The sequence below is a fragment of the Protopterus annectens genome, chromosome 1.part0, assembly GCF_019279795.1.
Source record: "Protopterus annectens isolate FY-2018-M chromosome 1.part0, PAN1.0, whole genome shotgun sequence".
Classification (NCBI taxonomy): Eukaryota; Metazoa; Chordata; order Ceratodontiformes; family Protopteridae; genus Protopterus; species Protopterus annectens.
The window spans coordinates 558,448,632-558,471,091 of record NC_056725.1 but is presented as its reverse complement, the minus strand read 5'-3'; the positions used below and the strand labels follow the sequence as shown (position 1 = coordinate 558,471,091).

Genomic DNA, 22,460 nt, shown 5'->3' with positions numbered 1-22,460 from the left:
AAACACTGTAACGGTAAACTGTATATATTCCATGATATTTCAAAGTCTCACAGTAGGTTCAAACCCCAGTTTTCAAAAGATAATGTGCATTTTGTGCAGGGAGTTAAGTGATTTTCATTTTTCTTAAGAGTGTTACAGGAATGTTTTCAATATCTTCCTAAACAATTAAGAATGTGGCCTTGAAATGAAGAATTCAGCCAGGGAAACTGGTGAGGACAGAAGTAACTCACATGGGTGCCTAAATAATGGTCCCACCAGATGGCTCTTGAGATTCCATACTAGAGAGGAGTGAATGGGCTTGAGTCAAGTTGAGGACGATTTGATGGTCAACAAGCATGGAGGCAAAAACAATAAAGAAAAAAAAAATCACCTGGCATGCAAGAAACTTCTCCAGTATCTCCTGAATGAAAGAGCTATCCAAAATAACGCTTGGGTACTTGAGACCCACCAATGAGGGTCCTTTCATGGATCAATGGATACAGTAAGAAAAGAGTTGTTATACCTAACAGAAACTCTACTCAGTGCATTTATGACAGAGTTGAATCACAGGCTGTAAAAATTCTCAGGCTGGAAGAATCCAAAGGACAGCAAAGAGAAAAAGTACATCAGTCAGAGTTCTGAAGTACCAAAGTTACAAATGAAGCCCGACATCTGAACTCAGGGTCTAGACAGTAAACAATAACCAAGAGGCAATGGCAGTGCACATCCAAGATGCCAAGGACTCTCTCTCTCTCTCCTGGCTTCTGTATTGGCAAACAAAACAGGGAGATAAATGCACCAAGGTAAGCATAACTTTGGAACCGCTTTCAGAGGGAAACCTATGTGACCCTTGTAAAAAAAACAAATGGTTCCCTACACCTGAAACCTTGCAGCTCTGTGATCGAAGAGGCTACGGTGATGGCTGGCATGAAGAGCATTTTCAAAGAAATTAACTTCAACAGGACTGAAACAGCAAATTAAAATAGAGAGCAAGAAGCCTGATGACTGTGGATTTCAAATACCACAGAGGCGAGAATTACCTTCAAATGTGGTTGAAATTGTAGGCCCTTAAGAAATTGCTTGTCCAGCTGAAGTTACAAAACCTTCCTGCCTTCCACAAGGTCATGATGGACTAAAATATGTAGCAAATACATCCCAGACCATGTTAAAACAAAGACATAAATTACAAAGCTGTTTGAGATTGGAAAGAGCTACCTAGAGATTGGATAAAGCTACCTACAAATTGAAAAATTGCAATGTACTGGAAATTCCTCTTTCCAAATTGAGATCTACTTTACAGACTACACTTGCTGGGTGAAGGCCTCCCTGCATCTTCAGTGACTTCTGACTCCCTATATACAGGAGAACAGCGATGACATCTAAGAAGAAAGTTCAAGCTATAAACCAATTTGCTCTTCCTATCATAAACAGTTTTGGAATGACTGACTGGCTCCAAAAGGTGTTGGACAGATTAGACAGGAAAACAAGGATGCTTCATGCTCAAATGATTTATAAATATCAGTGCATACCAACATTATATATTCCCTGTTCTGAAGGAGTTATGAACCTCCTTGAAATTGATTGCATGTATAGATCTGCAATTGTGGGACTGCATACATATCTGCTGACCTCACATGACCCAAACACAGTAAAAGTTTTGAAACATGAGGAGAGTAAATCTAAGATGACTTCCCTTCTTAGTCAAGCAGTTGCATATCGACGTCAAGTAAGTAGATAAAAATCAACTAGCAAATGAATGTGCCAAAAAAAACAAAAGAAAGAATATAAGGTGAAGGAACAGATGAGAAGGCAATTATTGTGAAAAATGCATAAATATAGCCGCAAGTACAGAAAACTCCTGGAACAATCCCATGTTGATCAGGATCGAATGCAGGAATAGTTATGGAGAGGCAAACTGAAACCAAAAGATGAAAGGTTAATATTGGCGGCCCAAGATAGTGGACCACGTGCACGTTGGTTTACAAAGTCCTCTGAACATGTGGGAGAAACAGACAAATGTAGGTTTTGTAAAACAGAATTAGAAACAGTTTGTTGCTGGTTGTGACATACTAATGGCAGAAGGACTGTATACTGAAAGGCATAATAATGTGGCAAGACTGTTGCACTGTGGATTGTGCAAACATTATAATACTGAAGAAGCTGAAAAACACTGGAAACGTGAGCCACAAAGCATCACAGAAAATGATGAAGTCTTCATCACATGGGATCACCCATTGTCAACAGTTCAAAAGACAGATGCAAGAAAAACAGATATAGTGGTCCATGAAAAGAAGGCAAAAGTAGCATTGATCATTAAAATCTCTACACCCTGTGACTACAGTGTCTAGCATACAGAGAGAGACAATGTAATAAAACATCAGGATTTGCAGGCAGAAATGAGAGAAATGTGGAAGAAAGACACCCAGACAGTTCCAATAGTAGTTGGAACAATGGGTTTTATCAAAAAGAATTTACAATTGCATATAGATATGTTACCGACATGTCTAACTCCGTACAGCTTACAGAAGGCGTCCTTACTGGGCACATTGCAGGTGCTGTGGAACACTTCTGGCTGACACCAAAAATTGAAAAGTACAGTTTTGTACCTACCATAAATGTAGATGTTCGAGGATCTACATTGCTGCAGTCATAACCTGTGGGTAGTCCGCTGTCCTCGATCGGCCCGAATACCAAAGAGCTGGGCTGGCGTCGGTCATTGTCACCTAGAGCTGACGTCAGTACATCGTAGTACATAAGCGCATGACTGACGCCATATCCTCAGTCTTTCTTGCCCCAGATGTCAGAAGGCCTAAGAATGAAAGAAGGCCAGAGCCAAAATAGTAAACGCCCAACAACTACCAGTGTGGAAATAAAGATAATCCTAAAAAAACACAGCAACCACAAACTATAGAGGGGAAGGAGGGAGGGATAATTGGACTGCAGCAATGTAGATCCTCGAACATCTACATTTATGGTAGGTACAAAACTGTACTATGTTCTTCATCTCACATTGCTGCAGTCATAACCTGTGGGTAGAATCCCAAAGCAAAGGAAAAGGGAGGCTGGCAAACTAAATAGCATTAGGAGATGCTAACATGCCCTGTAAAACTGCAGTGGCAAACCCAGCCCTGGACTTGGAATAAAGAGGGAGATGGTAATGCTTAGTAAAAGTGTGTACTGAACTCCAAGTAGCTGCCTCCAAAATATCCTTAGTAGCTACACCCCTCAAAAAAGCAGTAGATGTGGCAGTAGCCCTAGTAGAATGAGGTCTGATCCCAGCAGGAACATTCTTCCCATGATGAGAACAACAAAAAGCAATACATTGACCAATCCACTTTGAAATAGTCTGCTTTGAAACAGCTTTCCCTTGTGAACCCAAAGCAAAAGAAACAAATAACTGTTGAGTCTGTCTGAACTCCTTAGTTCTGCTCAAATAATAACGTAACTGCCTGTGGATATCCAAAGAATGCAAGACTTTTTCCCCTTTATTTTGGGGATCAGCATAAAAAGTAGGCAAATGAATAGACTGGTTCAAGGCCACATTAGAAATCACTTTAGGCATAAAAGTAGGGTTAGTTCGCAAAGAAACTCTATCCTTATGAAATATCAGAAAGGGTTCAACTGCCATGAGTGCCTGCAATTCAGATACCCTTCTAGCAGACGTAATGGCCAACAAAAAAGCAGTCTTCCAAGACAAAAACTTCAACTCAGACGTAGCTGCAGGTACAAAAGGAGGTAAAGTAAGCTTCTCCAACACAAAATTGAGATCCCAGGAAGGAGTAGGAGCTCTACGTGGGGGTCTTATATTCTTTGCCCCTCTAAGAAATTGTTTGAACAAAGGGTGAGAAAATAAAGGAGGGTCACAATCATAGTGAGCAGAAATGGCTGCAGCATGAACCTTCACAGAAGAGAATGACAAACCCTTGTTCAGTAATTCAGTAAGATACTGTAGTGCAAAACTCAAATTAGGCACTGAAACATCAAAGCCCTTTGCTGTGCTCCAAAGAAAAAATCTCTTCCATTTATCAGCATAAACTTTTCTAGTACAAGGCCGCCTGGCTTCCAAAATGACGTCTAAAACCCGTTGAAGAAGCTGAGACCCCACCGGCTCCATCACAGAATATGCCAGGCTGCAGGGACTGCACCCGAACATTGAGAAAATGATTGTTTGACTGGGATAACAAATGAGGAACCTGTGGCAGAAGCCAAGGAGGCTCCTGAATTAAACTCCTCAGCAGAGGATACCAATGCTGACGTGGCCAATCTGGTGCTATTAGAATCATGCAAGGCTTGTCCCGTCTGACTTTCAAGAGTACCTTGGGAAGAAGAGGCAGAGGAGGAAAAGCATAAACGTGAAGGTTGTTCCAACTGAAAGATAGAGCATCCACTTTCCAAGCATTTGGGTGGAACATCTTTGTGCAAAATTTTGGCAGTTGAAAATTCAGTGGAGAAGCGAACATATCTATGTCTGGAGTTCCCCAAGCCACGGTCAATTGTTTGAATACCTGAGGATCCAGTTTCCACTCGTGGGGATCCACAATTTGCCTGCTCAATACATCTGCTAGGGAGTTCTGTGCTCCTGGCAGAAACCGTGCTTGAAGATTGATTTGCAAACTCAGGGCAGTCTCCCACAAAATCATTGCTTGTCTGCAAAGAGGGTAGGAATGGGCTCCCCCCTGCTTGTTGATGTACCACATGACTGTTGTGTTGTCTGTTTGAATCAACACCTGTCCCGGCTGAAGTAGGTCCTTGAAGGCCATCAAAGCAAATTGGACTGCTAACATCTCCTTCATGTTGATATGCAAATGTAGTAGTTTGGGAGGCCACATGTCTTGTATCCATTTCCCATTGAAGTGTGCTCCCCAAGCCAAGTCCGAGGCATCCGTCGTTAGGATCTGACTCGCCTCTGGTCGGGTCACAGAGAGTCCCTTGTTTAGGTGACATTCCTGAGCCCACCACAAGAATTCCTTCTGGATGCAAGGTATAATCCGAATGACAGTGTCCAAACCGTGGCAGTGTTGAGTCCACACACTTTTGAGATACCATTGTAGCTTCCTCATATGCAGTTTGGCATTGGGAAGTACTAGAATGCAAGATGCCATGAACCCCAAGGCTTGAAGGACTGTCCTTGCAGTCAGCCTGGACATTACTGATAACTGCTGGAAGTATAGATGAAGAGTTCTTTGTTTGTCCGGGGTCAGAAATGCCATCTGAGAAGCTGTATTCAGTCTCACACCCAGAAAGCACATGTCCTGAGAGGGCACTAGACTGGACTTTATTTCGTTCACAGAATACCCTAGGCACCTTAAAACTGCCATTACATACTGGAGATGTTGTAGTAACTTGTCTTTGTTTTGAGCAAGAATCAGGCAATCGTCCAGATAAAGATAAATTTGTATTCCTCTCTGTCTGAAAAAAGCAATTACAGGAGCCAGAACCTTTGTGAATACTCTGGGCGCAGTAGATAAACCAAAGGGCAATGCAGAGAACTGATAATGAGAAGTACCAGCCGAAATATCAGGAATCTCCTGCAGCTGGGCCTGATAGGGATGTGAAGATAGGCCTCTTTGAGATCCAGGGTTACCATCCAGTGATCTTCGCCCAGCATAGGCAGAAGTTGTTGTAATGTTAACATCTTGAACTTTGGAATGTCTAGGCAGGTATTGAGAATGGACAAATCCAGAATTGGCCTCCAAGTGTTTCCTTTCTTTGGCACTAGGAATAGACGGGAATAAAACCTAGGCCTACTTCTGACGGAGGGACCACCTGAATTGCCCCATCTGTAAAAGTAAAGAAATTTGCTCCTGAGCCTCCATCCTTTGCTGAGGAGGCACATCCAGCATGCCTTTGAAAGGAGGAAAAGTGTGAAAATAAAACTTGTACCCGTGATTTATTATATCCAACACCCATTTGTCCTGGGTGACCAAATGCCAGTTTTGTTTGAAAAGTCCCAACTTTCCTCCTAGAGGAGCTGCCAGTAGAGAAGGGTCTGGCAGCAAAGATACAGGTCATTGGGTCTGTTTACGAAAAGGCTGACCCCTGCCCTCACCAGAAGACTGTGCAGGAGAACTCCAAGTCCTAGGTCTGAAAGAACCCTGAGCGTGAGCTCTGCCTCTACCATGCCTAGACCTGCCCTTAGACTGATAATCCGAAGAAGGAAAAGACCATCCTCTAGCAGGCCAATTCCTACTAAACTTAGGGGGCTGCACCTGCATAAAATCTTTGACTGTCTGCATAGACTTAGCCTTATCTTCCATCTTTTTCAAAACTGATTCCACAGAAGGACCAAAAAGTACTTCAGATTGAAGAGGAGCATCCAAAATCCGAGCCTTAACATGCTCTGACAAATTTTGATCCTTAAGCCAGGCATGTCTACGAATAACTGAACCTGTAGCAGCCACCCTGGATGCAGCCTGAAGAGCATCGAAACCACACTGTAAAGAATGCTTGCCAACTTGATCTGATGCATGAACCAACTCCTGGAGCTCCTTATACTCTATACCCTCAGATAAAGCATCCACCTTAGATTTCAATTGACCTAACAAAAAATTCTGATACTTCAGCATATGAAATTGGCAATTCAAAGCCCTCATAGCTAACGTAGAGGAGGTGTACACTTTTTCCCCCCATCTATCTAAAGCTCTAGAATCTTTATCCAAAGGAACTGGATTCTTAGCCACAGAAGCCCCAATACCCTTCGGACCTTGAGTAATAGTTTCCGGATCAGCTCTAGGACTCTTGTACAAATACTTATGTGCTTCTGGAACTCTATAATATCTGTCTGGCTTAACAGGGGCAGGAGGTAAAGAATCAGGATTAAGGGAAGATTCAGAAAAAACATCCTGAACAACTTCTAAGACAGGAGGAATAGCCAAGGGCCTATGCTGTGGCAGAAACAAAAAAAAATTCCCTGAGCCGTTTCCGAGAATCCGAAAAATCCTGACCTTCCCACTTGAAATGCTCCCTCATGGAATGTAAAGTCTCAGAAAAAGAAAAATCCTCTGGAGGAGAAGAGTCCTCTGCATCCGAATCTAAATAAGAAGGGAATTCCTGAATTTCTTCAGCTGAAGAATCAGAGTAGTCTGAGGAATGATCCATCCCCTCTAAATCTGCCTCCACCCTAGGCCTCTTCTCTGAGGGGGGCATAGAACCCCTGATCAAAGTAATCAAGTCCTCAGTCATTTTTAACGTATGCTTTTTAGGAACAGGGGCTGGAGAGCTAGAACTATGACCAGGGCCAACATGACAAGGTTTGGCCTTAGCATGGGCTTTAGCCACAGAAGTAGAAGGCCTAATAACCTTCTGTAAAGAAGGAACTACAGACACCTGAGAAGCACCTTCAGCCGGGCCTAACTCCTGAGAGGCCAACTCCTGTAAAAGTAAAGGTTCCCCATGGGATTCAGCCGAACCCTCGGCAGGATTCACATATTCAACCGGAGGCTCCGTAGAACCGGCGTCCGCAACGGACGGCTCATCCGGTTTAGACTTCAAAGATCTATCTTTATGCTTTTTAGCGGTAGCGGGCGTTGGAGGATCCGACGGCATGTTATAGTTACACCTTTTACCGAAAACAAGCCTGGCACAGTCTAATCTCCGTTTAATGGTGCGCTTGTTAAATCTAGCACAAAAGCGACACCCGACCACGTCGTGCTCAGGCCCTAAGCAAGGAATACAGAAAGAATGAAAATCCTTATGAGGTATCTGTTTCCCACAAGAAATGCAATTATTAACTTTTTCTGACATCCGGATAACTGAGGCAAGAAAAGACAAAGATTTCCCCAACGGGGTACTTAGCCCAACTTGGTCTTCGGTCTGAAACTCGATAAATGAAAATTTCAGAACGCCGAACGGCACTTGCAAACGCTGCTTCTGCTTCGGACCACGCTGCAAGAAAGACTGAGGATATGGCGTCGGTCATGCGCTTATGTACTACGACGTACTGATGTCAGCTCTAGGTGACAATGACCGACGCCAGCCCAGCTCTTTGGTATTCGGGCCGATCGAGGACAGCGGACTACCCACAGGTTATGACTGCAGCAATGTGAGACGAAGAACATCACTAATTTCATGAACTTTAATCATACTTTGACTTAGGAATAGGATCCATTCCCGCCGTGGTATTAAGACACCCACAAAATTTGGAGAAATTAAACAGAGAGAACAAATAGGATCAGAGGGTTTTCTGCAAAAGCCAAGCCCCAAGGTAAAAACAAATGTCACCACAATCATGGAGGTGGGGGTGGAGTGTTCAATCTAATAAAAATACTTCTTTAACAGATATTCCAGAACCCGCAGTTGTGGTGCTGCGGTAGCGTTGTCGCCTCACAGTAAGACTCTGTCTGGTTCGATTCTCAGCTAGAGCGTCTTCTGCGTGGAGACTTGCATGAATGGGTGTACCTTCGTTGAAGGTTGTGCGTCAGGGCTGGTAACTCTGCACGTAAAAATCAACTACCAATCATTAGCGGACCGGAGTTCCGCTGTGGCGACCCCTAACCGGGAAAAGCCGAAAGACGCAACAACAACAGATATTCCAGTGTCTTATGTGATGAATCATAGCAAGGGGTTTTCTACTGGCTGTGTTGCTTGTTTCCTTGTGGATATGTTGGGTTAAAACAGCTTGAAATTCAAGGGAAAATTTTAGTAATTTCTATTAGACTTGCTGTGAGTGGTTGAATAAAAACAAATATAGAATAGGTGTGAAGAAATATTTTTTATTTTTATTTTTTAACTAAAGGGTGGAGAGTACAGGGTCCAAAAATGTTGCCCTCCCTGTTACAATGAGTACAAGAGCAGGAGAACCACATTTTCGTGAGTAGCAAAGAGATAGATTTTTAGAGTGCCCTATTACCACAAAATCCAAACAAGTCATGTCCTCCGAACACAGATCATGAAGCATGCTATCCCAAACAAAATCAAGACTCACTCTCCTCCAAAGGCAGGAGACCTGTCTGGTGGACCCCGGCCATAAATAAGCTATACAACAGAAAGAGAAAGCTACTACATGACAGAGCAAAATCCCAAAAAGGGAAGGCGTCACTGATCAGTACTAGCAAGAAACTACGATCACTCATAAAAACATCTAAGGCCAGCTTCGAAATAAAAATTGCACAAGACACTAAAGATAATCACAAGGCCTTCTTTAGTTATGTCAGAAACCTGGGAGGCAACTCCCAGATATGTTCTGAGTTAGTGCAAAATGAAAAAAAAATACAATGAACCCACACACATTGCCAACATCCTGGCAGAAAGGTTCAGTACAAACTTCTCTCCCCCTTCCCCCCAAAAGAAGCAAATGTCTATCCCAACAGAGTGTAGCCTTCCTGAGATCACAGATGCACAGGTGAGAGCTGCCCTCTCCAAAGCACAAAACACAGCATCAATGGGACCAGACGGTGTCCCGGGGTGCGTCTTACATGAGCTCCAAGAAGAACTAAACCCTCATATAAAGTCACTGTTCAATCTCAGCCTTACTACAGGATATGTACCCAAGGAATGGCGTACAGCAACAGTGGTCCCACTCCACAAAGGTGGTGCCACAACAGACCCCGGAAACCATCACCCTATAAGCCTGACTAGCCTGGTCTGCAAAGCTATGGAGCGTATCATCATGGAAATCATAAACAAAGACATTGGGAACCTCCAGGCAATGGATCCTACCCAATTCAGCTTCGTTAAGGGCAGATCTTGCCTCTTGAACCTGGTCGACTTCTTTGAAACAGTTACCAAAGCCATAGATGAAGGGAAGGTAGTCCACACAGCCTACCTGGACCTCGCAAAAGCCTTCGACACAATACCCCACTCGGGCATCATAAATAAGCTCACCAGCTTAAATATCAACCCCTATGTCACAAGATGGGTTGCAAACTGGCTCAGGGATAGAACCCACATGGGGAGAATAGCAGGTGCCAAGTCAGACTCTAAACCAGTTACAAGTGGTGTCCCACAAGGCTCAGTCCTGGGACCTCTCTTGTTCGGTATATATTTCTCCGAGGTACAGGCTAACATAGGTGAACTATGGCTGACCAAGTTAGCAGATGACTGCAAACTGGGTGCTGTAATCGACTCTCCGGCTGACACAAGCATCCTCCAAAAGGGTCTCACAGAGATGGATAACTGGTGCCAGAGCCATGGCCTATAGCTAAATGCCAAAAAGTGCATAGTCATCCCCTTTGGGAAAAACAAAGTGCCCACAAATTACCACATAGGTGGTAATCCATTAAGTACGGAAGAAGTAATTAGGGACTTGGGGACCCAAGTAGATAGCAATCTCTCCTTTGACAATCACGTTGCCAAAGTGGTTAGAAAGACCTTCTATATAGCCCACCTTATCATGAAATGGTTCACATCTAGATCAAGAGAGGTCATTGTGCCCCTCTACTCATCACTTATCAGGCCCATAATTGAGTACAATGCCCCATTTGGGATGTACCTTACCAGACACCTTCAGCAACTGGAAAGACCCCAAAAGTATCTCACCAAGAGGATCAAGGGGCTCAAACAGATGCCCTATGCAGTTCGGCTAAAGAAACTCCAGCTCTACTCAGTTGCGTACCGCCTACTCAGAGGCAATTTGGGTCTGACGTATAAAGCCATGTCCAACCCAGAATTAATGGACATGCTTCACCTCAGGAAATCCAAATCCCTTAGAGCTACACGCTCCAGGGACTTGAACCTCAGCACAGGAATAAATAGGACATGCTGGAGGGACAGATTCATATCCTAGAGGCTCCCCTCACTCTGGAACAAAATCCCAATCCATGTTAGGCAGAGCCCCTCACTGACCCTCTTCAAGCGAAATCTTGACGAGTGGATGGGAGATCATAAGTTTACCCCTGGGATCTCTTCTGAGTCCCTGCTTGACAGAGGCATAGCAAACTAACCTTAAAAGGGCTACCTTCTGTGACCTACTATACAGAGGCACAGTCAACTAATCTAAAAGGGTGGCGAATGCCAAGCACACTCTGGCTAGGCTTATAAATGCCCTAGGGCAGATAGCCTAGTATCAACCTATGAACCTATAAAGAAATGCCTACAGAATGCCAGTTAATTTTATTTTATATGGGATGAGAACTGCTAAGACAGAGATACTCCTGTTAAGGGCCCTCTGCTAGATGTGCAGTACCTTCCTACAAAGGTGGTACAACTACAGGCTCCTTTGTTTCTTGAGGTACTAATGATGGACTGTTATTTATTTATTTATTTTTGTTGACCAGATAAGTGGACTGATCTACTGGTCCTTTTCAGCCACAACCTGGGCTCACACAGCATTAAGACAATACAATTTATAGTAGAGAGTATATAATAAAGTTGTGTTATATACTGGGTAGACCAAATGAGTATCAAACAGTTACAAAAGTTGCATTCCATTATGGCATTAAATAATACAAACCCAGCAAAGAACATTACAATAATAGATGTACAAACAACATCCATTAATGCTGAAATACATGACAAAACAGTGGTGATGTATATGTGTACTACATACAAGATTCTCTTAATTAATGCATGGATAAAACTTACAGGGGAAAACAGAAATAAATATTTGGACTACCTTTTACATTGAATCTTGACAAGCCCTTGAAGCAGTTTTTCATTCACTGCCTTGAGACAATGACAAATAAATAAGGCTTGGTCCCGGCAATGTGGAACCCCTCTCTCTAAGGGGTATACTCCCTTTGAACCACAAAGCAGCCAGGACAAGCTCCCCACCTTACCAATCAAGCATCTGACATAACATCATGAAACATATTTGCCAGAGGAAGGGAAGACCCACCTGAACACTGTAGAAAGTGCCCACCACTCCAAAGCCAAGTGTCAGAGGTCCATTATCAAAAGATTCACAACAGCACATACCTTCATTGTTATCTCTGTCACCTCAAAACATGCACCCCGAGGTGTTGTCAACAATAATAATGAGTTGATGGAATTTACTTCTGAGGGGAAGAAGGTAAGAGTTAAGCTGGATAGAACAGGGTGGTTGTGGATTACCTTACTTGAATGGATACTTCAGAGGTACACATATTATTGGCTCATAGATATAAAACACAAGTAGATGATGTGAAAGTGGAAAGGGATGATGAAGGAGAGGTGTGAAAAATAAGGACAGGGTAGGATTATGGATGTAGGAGCTTAAGCAGAATAATAACCATGCAAAATATTATATTCATAAAGTAACAAAAAGTATTCTAACAAGAAGTGAATACAGAAAGGATATTTCACCAACAGGGATGACTGCAAGTAGGTACATGAAAAATAGGAAAGAGAGGCTATAATTCACTGGAGAAAACTGGCAAAGGAACCAAGGTACTGGGAGCAAATAAGTAAACAGAAAAATGTAACAGTGTAGGATGAAACTAAGCAGAAGTTTGGACTGCAGGTTAGAGACTGCCTTCCCTAACATGGACTGATAACAGTGCATAGGTAATGAGAAAGGGATAACGGAGTGCTAAGTGAAAGACCGCCTACTGTAGAAAGTTTAGTGCAGTCTAGATCAGCAGCAGCTGTTACAGAAGGGATAATTAGTAGGGCGTATAAAATACTGCATGACAGCTAGAGGAATCAATCAGAGGAGGTCAGAAAAACGGGGAAAACAGAATGGAAAGGTAATTTACATAGGAACAAAGGGAGGACATTTGTATGGCTCCTAAGTATGCAATAAATTCCAGAAGATTTAGGATTTTTGCTTGGAATTATTAGCATATGTATTTTTATACCACAAGCAGACTTCAGATATTTTTTCCCTGAAGTACGTATCAAATGCTTGAGATGTGAATGGAAAGAAAGCAGCAATTTGAACCCCCCCCCCCGAAATATAACAAGATGGCAGATTTAAAAAATTCCCAACAGAGTACTTTGCCTGAAATGTTGGAGTAGCAGTGGCTATAACTACGGAAATTATTTTTTTTAGCTGGGATACATGATCTGAAATGCCCAGACATCACAAGGACTCACCAAGTTTAGTGTTACAGGCCACAAAAAATGCAATTACTACAAAACGTTAATCAAAGTACTGTGACTGAAGTACTCAGTATTATATAGGAGATAAAATAACGAGAGACATTACCTTTAGAAAAAGGAAAGGAGTAAATTACATGGAATATATGGGAACAATACATGCAGACTAATGAATGGAGGGAGGAAGAGTGAAGTTTAAGGGAAGGCAGGAACTGAGTAATTTACATAATGATGTGATGAAACCTTTTAGCATATAAGGATGTGATCTGCACTGGGGATTTTTCTGGTGTGCTTTTTGCAGCAAACATCTGTTGGGTAAATTATAACTTTTAAAGAAAAACAAATGCATAATGTATGTAAATAATGAAATAAAGGCTACTATGGTTTGTTTTATTTTCTATTAATGAATGTGTAATTATGTTATTGTTTGAAATGTGAAGATGTATTTTCACATTTCAAACAACCGCACCCTCATGAATATACATGGCAACATAAAAAATAATTGGTAATTATTAAGCCAAGCTTGTGACTTAACTGGCCCTTTTACTGGGCAGGAATGACTTGTGCTGCAGAAAGTCCAGCTCCACACCAATGAAGATCCTCAAAACAGGGGGGGGTCAGACCCCCCCCCCCCCCAAAAAAAAAAAGACTGCAGCTATGGAAGCAGGTCACTACAGGATACCACCACAGTTCCTTGAAAAGGACAGAAGAAGCTAGTAATCCAGGTAAGGGAACAAAAACTTTCTTCCCTTAAAAGGCTTCATTCACTGGCCTACAGTTTGGTTAATACTCTGGGTGCAGAGGGGAGTCCATATGACAAACAGGTGCACTGAAAGTAGTTGCTGCCAATAGCAAGCCAGAAATATCTTCAGTGCAGAAGACACCCCTGAAATGCCAAAAGTTTTCATCACATCTACTGACACCACATGGGTGCCCCACAGCAGCAACATGACCCCAGTGGGTGTCACCATCCAGAACAATAAATACAGCTGTTTGCACCTATATCTCAGAGGTCCAGGTATTTCCATCCTTTTTTGGAACCAATAAAAGAGGGTGCAGAACTCTAGGTCTCTTTCTGAACATGGTAGTGGGGATTTTCTTTATAACCAGTTATGAAAATGTTAGTCGTATGCATAGTTGATCTCATTAATTCAACAATCAAGAGCTTAAAGAATGTTCTACACAACCCTACCCTTTTCTCAGATGGTTTATTAACTTTTCATTAATATCCTTAAGTAAAGCAGTAGGTAGGGGGATCTGTCCTCCTGTTAAAAAAATGCAGTTTTCTTGTTTTTGTGGATTAACTGATTTATTTTCAGCATTTGTCTGTTGATCTAATAAAACTGACGGATGACCAGTCAAAATATGTTTGGGATAGCTAGTAAATGTGATCCCTCCACAAACTATTGAGGAGTACAGTTTGGACACATGTCAATACATCTGAGTAAACGGCTGGGTTTGTGAGCACAGATCTTTTTAATGGAGGAGGTAAAAACTCCAAGATGTGGCCTGCCATGAGCATGCAAAGAACATTCTTTTCCTTTACTATGACTTTCCAAGCAATGGCAAACCTGAAGACCCTGCTTCATCAAAAACAACAAGCAGAGCTGTGACTACAGGGCCAGGGAAGTCCTCCTGGGCAAGTTACCACAACTAAAACAAGGGATTGTGGAGTAAAATTATACTGTGCTTGAGAAGCGTCCTTACTCTGGAGACTTCTTCCTCTTGGATTGGTTCATCCTGGAAGAAGAGGGGGAGGGGGGACAGGCAGGCAAAAAGGAATTGCATGTTTTTTAAATGGTGAAGAGAGACTGCTTTGTCTTTAAAGAAATAGTCTCCAGAACCTGTTAAAGCTTACGGGATAAATTTTCCCCACTTAAATTTGCCATCCAGAAAAGAATACCTGAGAGCTCTTTCTTAAGGGAAATCCGATACAGACACACAGACAAGCTTGTCACCCCAGCCATAATAGCATCAACACAGTTACCCTTACAGGAGGAAGCAGGATAGCCCACCATGGAACCCTAGACAATGTCCTGTCCACCTTTTGGAGCATATTTTCCATGAGGGTAGAATGTTGTCTATTTTACGGCCTTCTACAGAAGGCTGGAATCTAGTGAGGTGAGACAAACAGATGAGCAATGTGGGGCATAACATGACAGGAGAATGCCTTATTACCCACCCTCTCCATAACTTTAGACTCCCTGTCTGGAGGGATGACAGCAAAAGGCTGTGGCCCCCTGTCTTGTGCTGGATTGGTGACATCATGAGGGAGTCTAACATAGTTGCACATCTGTACTACCTTCATAAATGTATGCATATATGTTAAGACAAAACATGAGTTGGTAATGCACAGCTGTAGTATGGAGAATCCCCCCCCCCCCCGGCTTCATCTTAGCAAAGTCAGGACATATGACTGGATTGGTTTGAGTGCAAAAAATTGGGTTGGACCTACACCTAAACCTCATTAAAAATCAAAAACACGAAAAATGGAAGGTACTGTAACAGACTGGTAATCAAAAAGCAAGTACCAAATACACAGCGTCGGTAGAAGCGTTTATTTGAGCAGCAAGGCAGTAAGGCAGCAGTGAAACAACACAATCAATACGTAGTTCACTAAGTCAATCCACGTTTCGTCAGTAACATTATGCTGAGGAAGTTACTGACGAAACGTGGATTGACTTAGTGAACTACGTATTGATTGTGTTGTTTCACTGCTGCCTTACTGCCTTGCTGCTCAAATAAACGCTTCTACCGACGCTGTGTATTTGGTACTTGCTTTTTGATTATCATTAAAAATCAAACAGGGTTTCCTCCACTTAAGGGCCTGCATCTCCAAAATACTGCAAGAAGAGGTGATGAGCAGCAAGAAAGTAATTTCTCAGAAATGAACTTCAGTACTGCTGAAATACAGAGTTCAAAGGAGGGATGGGAAAGCCTGTAAATAATCAAGTTCAGAATCTATGCCTCAGGAGGGTGGGTTCTTAAATGGTGTGCAGAGATGCAGAAAATCCTTACAGAATTACTTAACCAACTGGTTCTACGTACCACATTCTAACTGAAGGGGGAACCAAGGTTATCACTCTGCCCAAATAGAGGACTCTTTCTATTCAGCACAGTATGTTTTTGGAAGGAAGGCTTTCTGACAGCCCCAACCACGTTTGACAACTCCAGCATGAAATCGGTCAGGAACAGACAGTCAACAGCAATAATCAAGGTACCTACTTAGCTACAACAAGGAAGGTTTGTTATAACTTCTAGCAATCAGAAAGACTGAAACCAACTTCATTCTTCTTAAGCCACCAGAAGGGGTGAGGAAGATTAGTGTTAGACTTTCTTGTCTGAATGTTATGAAAAAATATTGAAAAAGAGGGCAAAGATGGAGGGAAGGGGTGCAGGAATCTCCCTGGCCAAGGGCTGAAGAATGCATTCACCTCAATTTCTGAAATGCCCTGCTGCACAGAGTGGAAAGGGGTCTGAATTATTTTGGGTTTCAAATAGTTCCAACTCTACAATTTCCCACTTCTGGAAAATATGAATCAGACCAGAGTCCTGAATCCAACTCCAGGAGAGTTCTAAGACTAGTCTGTGAACCATGAGAAATTGAGGTCCAAGACAGAACTCAATGTCACAGACGCATCAGTTCTCTGCAAAGGAGGTATGACTGCTTGCCTCTCCCTTTCTTGTTATAGCTACTACAAGACAGAGTGGTTGACAATGTGATTCGAGAGAGGCCCATAACACAAATTTTACTTGAGGGCAAGAAGGACTGCATGTAACTCTAAACTAACTTCCCCTGAACTATGAAGCAAGCAAGGCAAGCTCCCCAACTCACCAGTGAACCAGTCTTTATCCATACCTACAAACAGGTTCAGCTGTAGGAATGGAGATTCACACCAAAAGATCAAGGACTGCATGATGATGCGACAGCTCTTGGCAACTCACAGTCCGCAGCAATATCCGACTATAAGGCATGCAAACGTCACCATGAAGATCATGGCTGCCACAAGTCCAGAAGGGTTTGAGCTTGGGTACTTCACTGCATTCAAACACATGCAGATAAATCCATGACTTCCTGGGATTTCTTTTTCTAGCAGGAATGACAGACCTTGTTTAGTATCCAATTCCTTGCCAACAAAGACAATAAGCCATGAAACAATAAGAGGACTTCAACCAGTTTATGTTCTTCACCAGAAAATGCAATAATGGGAGCATCACTCAAATGATATTACTAGGGATTCTCCTGATCAGTAGAAGCCAGTCTTACGAGAGAACATATTGATTTTCTTTCTAAAAGGAAATATTCATCACGACCAATACCTTAGCAAACACTAAGGATGCAGTGGAAATTCCTAACAGCAGTACTTTGAACTGAAGGCCGTGTCCACCTACTCTGGGATGAATGAATTTCCTGTGTATACACCAGAAACTAATTTGTTAACATGCATCCCATCTTGCTCAATCATCATCCAGGTATCATGCAGTCATCCTCCTGAACATAATGTGCCAAATGCACTTAGTAAAACCACTGAGGTTCAACACTGGATGAAAGCCCCTAATCCTCTCAGAACTCTGGTGAAATTCCAAAGGAAGGACAATACAGCCTCTTTGAGAAAAGGTTTTAGGTTGCTCTAAGACTTCCATGGTAACACCCACGTCTCTAAGCAAAGTCCTTTTCAAGGTTCAAAGGAAGAACCTAACTGTTCCACATGCATCACCCACTGAATCTATGACAACTCTCCAAGCGAGCAGCCAACCACCCAAAACACACATATGTGCAGCCTAACACTGTAGATACACTTGTGATAGACTGCCATGCAAGGTCTCATTTTTAGGAGACTTTGTCATAATCCTGTATCTCCAGAACCTGTTAAAGCTTGCAGAATACATTTTCCCCACTTAAATTGGCCATCCAGGAAAGAATACCTGAGAGCTCCTTCTTAAGGGAAATCCAATATAGACACATAGCCAAGCTTGTCACCCCAGCCATAATAGCATCAACACAGTTATCCTTACAGGACGAAGCTGCATGGCTGTGTGATACTTGAATCCTTCCTTGGTTATCAAAGAGGCTTGATCTTTTGTGGGGAGTAGGCAGGATAGCTCTACAAGAAGAAAAAAGTGAAGGGGACATGACAGTGTATTGACAAAGGTCCTCCTCAGTGGGCAAGGCCATCTTTCGTTTCCAGAGATCTACCAGGGTCCTGTGAAAATTGGCTGAATAAAACTTGCTCCATGAACTGGACATCCTTGATGGACTGCTTGAGTTGATGCTCCTTTCGAAGGGACAACTTCAGACAAGTAACTTGCCTAGGAACATGTCTAAGCCTATTTGCTAGCCAGAGCATGAGAATAATCAATATGTCGGTACCACAGTAGGCTATGTGGAAGTTCACTGTGCAAGCCATAGTCTGAGCCTAGACCACTTCCTCAAAAAGCACAGTCTCAATGACAGAGGAAAGATTTTACAGTCCCTGATCCACTATGGAGGACTGGAACTTAGACATGCAAGGCAAGCAATCAAAGGCTGTGAGCCCAAAACTGACAGGAAAATTTCTCTTGCCAACTTGACCACAGCTTTTCATACACAGCACAGTATCAACATGCTGTGCTTTCGCGGTTCGAAGCTGAAATGAGTACAACACACAATAATTTGTCCTAGTATGCCTTCTCAACACTTCACTGTATTCACCACGGAATATAACAAAAGCTGTGTGCTACTTCCTATTACAAGTAAATATTACAGAATGAGATCACCACTGCAGTAGTACTCTGTACTGCAAAGATTTGACAGGTCACATATCCAGAGTTTTCTGCAGATGTATGCATGAGCTCTTTCCCAACCAATACTGGACCAATGTTTAGTACAAAGGACTCCCACCATAAATCCAGCTGTCTGCAGAGAAAGATGTTCAAAGGTGCCACTCCTCCTCCAGAGGCACGTAAATTCCACCACATTCCAAGATCTTGAACTATCACAAATTGCACAATTTGGGATAGGATATGTAACACTAATGACTCCGTCCCCAAATGAATAAGTTGGGAACATTAGGAACAACTCTTTTCATACAGGATAAATAATTCTCTATATTCCTGTGGGATACTGAGTTAGAAGCTATGCTGCATTCATGATTTTAATCAAAAATTTACTGCTATAGAAAGCCGCATGCACAAGTGTAGAATGTTCTTCATGGGGATCACTAGTACAGCAGCATTCCTTACTCGAAGGACATTAATATAGTAATGAAACAATGGGTAGAGAATTACAGTACACCTTAAAGTCTGGGACAGGCAAATGTCATCATGCTTCTGGATTAGGTATCTAGTCTGTACTGCATCACAAAGGGAAGGAATGAGGTCAATGTTGCTGCCTCACAAAAGCCCTGAGTCAATACATTTTCAGATATCTGCTGTAGTGGCCACCACTCATGAAATATTCCCTTGCCAGGTATTCTGGTGTCTTGCATGCTGAACCACAGTAGAAGACTATTCCGTTTGCTAACCATTAGAGGCCAGAATGCCTTTTCCTGTCTAGAAGAAGACAAAAATGATAACTTCATCAGATGTTCTTGGTCATGAATGCAATACCGAAGTTGTCTCTGAACAGTACGTGTAGTATTCTCTCTCACATTTTGGGGGTTTGGAAGAAAGAAGGATGCTGTATGGTCCGATTAAGCCTCATCTCTGACATTTCTTTTGTCATAAGAAGGGGTTAGTGCTCTGACAAACCTTTGGGGAAGACCATATAGGCCTCTCTGCTCACGTCAGTTTAAACATGGGAAATTCTTCCTACTGATGCAATGGCTACCAAAAACATAAAGGGTATCAAAAGTCATGAACTTAACAGAGACAAGCACTAGACTCAAACTGAGCCACAGTCAGCTCCTGTACTACAAAATTCAAGCTCCAAGGAGGGGGAATACATTTCCACAGTAGATTTACGTGTAGGACCTTTCTCAGGAACTGCTTGATTAGGCTGGGCAAGGATAAAGGAACATCACTTTAAAGGAAGTATAAGAAAGGCTTTTGGCAAGTAGCTCTGCTAGGTAATTCAAGACTTTTGCATTTGAACAGTTATTGGGTAAAATATTCCTGGCAATGCACTATTCTGAGAATCTCTTTCATGTAGTCAGATATGACTTCATAGCGTTTAATCCATGAAAGGAAAGCGGCTGAAAAAATCCATACTGTCACCCTCAGGGATTTCAGACTTAGGTGCAAAAGCATTCCCTCTTCATGGGTTCATAGAAAGTTACTAGGCTATTGGGCCTGATGCCCTTACAAGCTTAGCCAAGCATTTAGCCCATGTTCCAACAAGTCAGCACCCTATGCAACTGTCAAGTAGGGGCACAGGTGGAATCCCAAGGGTGTATTTTCTGTTCCCCATCCAGTTGGGTCTTAAAAGGGAAGAATACAGGGATGTTATGGCTACCTTGTCCCTGTATGACATACCCTTACTAATGAGGTAAGGCCATGTAGAAAGCTTTACGTACAATGGAGGCACTATGGTGGTCAAAAGTCAGTTTGCTATCAACCTGGGTGCCCAAGTCCCTCACGACTGACTGTGTGCCTAGTGCCTTATTATCAATGTGAAACTTTGCGGGGACGTTATTCCCCCAAAAAGAACGATAATGCATTTTTGGCATTCAGTTTGAGGCCATGTTTCTGGCATCAGTATTTGTTTGGATGAGACCCTCTTGGAAGATGTCCCCATCATTAGGAATTGATGACAGCACCCAGCTTCCAGTCATCTGCAAACTTGGTCAGCCATAGCCCGCTAGATTTGGCCTGCACCTCTTTGAAGTATATCCCAAACAGCAGAGGCCCCAAGACCAATCCCTAGGGTACACCGATTGTTATGGGTCTACTACTTGAGGTGGCTTCCCCTATTTTGACTAGGTGGGTTCTATCAGTGAGACAGTTTGCTACCCATCTGTTAACATATGGATTGATGCCTAGTTCAGACAGTTCATTTATACCTGAGTGGGGAACAGTATCAAAGGCCTTGGCCAGGTCAAGATAGGTGGTGCACACAAGTCTTCCCCTCACCTATGGCCTTGGAGACTGTCTCAAAGAAGTTGTCCAAATTTAACAGGCATGACCTCCCCTTGACAAAATAAAAATGTGTGGGATCAAGTGTCTGTAGGTTGCTAATGTCTTTGTTAATGAGGTCCATGACAATCCACTCCATGGCCTTGCAGACCAGGCTAGTCATGCTGATGGCTCTATAATTTCCTGGATCGGTGGACACTCTACCTCTGTGCAAAGGGATGACAGTAGCTGTCCTTTGGGACAAAGCTGGTACTCAGACTTTGGTTAAGTAGGGTGCCTAATGGTGCTGCAGATTCTTGCTAGAGTTCACGTAGGATGTAGCCTGGGATGTTATCTGGTCCCATGGAGGCTGTATTTTTTGCCTTTGAGAGGGCAGTGATGACTTTTTCCCTAGAGATAAGGATAGAGGCAGGTACTAGGGATGTCCTGTTTTACTGATGGGGGGGATATAGAAGTGAAGTTTTCACTGAACCTGTCAGTAGGTTGGCTATATTTACAGGGTTTGTGCATGTGGCATGCTTGACCACCAGTTCTAAGCAGATCTGGGTGCTTCCCTTGAGATTGCGGACATATGTGAAGAAAGCCTCATGACTGTCTTTAGTAGACGTCACCAGTTTGGACTTGAAGTTTTCTTTGGAGGACTTCACTAGTGCTCTTATTTGCTTGTTTAGTCCAATCAGACACCTGCAACTCCTTGGTCCTGGACAGCAATATTTTCCTTTTATTACAGAGTTTATTTATTGTAGATATCCACCAGACAGGTTTACTCTTCCTTGAGGAGGATGATTTAATCCTGTCTGGTATTCCTGATTCCATGCAGCTATATACATGCTCATATAGTACTCTGGTGTAGGTCTGGACATATGTGCCAGTTCCTGTGGAACAGGAGGGGGCTGTGAAGTTGTTTATACCTTTCCTCAGGAGGTTGTAATCAGCTTTGGAGAAGTTTTTTTTGTTTAACCCTAGCTGGGGGGGGGGGGGGTGTGAAGGGGGAGATGGTGACTTTGAAAGTGACTGCTTTGTAGTCGGATCTTACCAGGGATGATGACATTGTAGGGATGCTACAGTGGTTACTCACATTGCTATGTTAAGAAAATACTGTGCTAAGAAAGAGGAAATTACAGTTGTGTACACTACCATAAATGTAGATGTTCGAGTGTATTCACTATTGCAGTCATCACATTTGGGTTATCCCTGCCAGGGTAACCCTCGGCCGGCCTGAATACTAGAGGCTTAGTATTTCTGCATCGGTTGCTGTCACTTAAGGACTGACGTCAGGTTGTCAGTAGTATAAAGTAAAGGCAGCAGATGCCATTACATCAGTTTTTCTTGCCTAACCTGTTAGGAGCCTCCAAGTAGGAGCCAGGTTCTGGTGGAAGAACCCCACCAGTAGAAAGTAAATACCAATATGTCCCTTGTAAGTATAGAGAAGAAAAAAGCGGGATGGAGAGAGGGAAACCAGGACTGCAACAATG

The 22,460-nt window shown here is 42.8% G+C and overlaps 1 protein-coding gene across 1 annotated transcript in view; it reads right to left on the bottom strand.

Moving 5' to 3' along the window:
- The window catches only part of KCTD3 (potassium channel tetramerization domain containing 3), an 816,466-nt gene that overhangs the window by 143,563 nt on the left and 650,443 nt on the right, over positions 1-22,460 (bottom strand). The window lies entirely within an intron of this gene.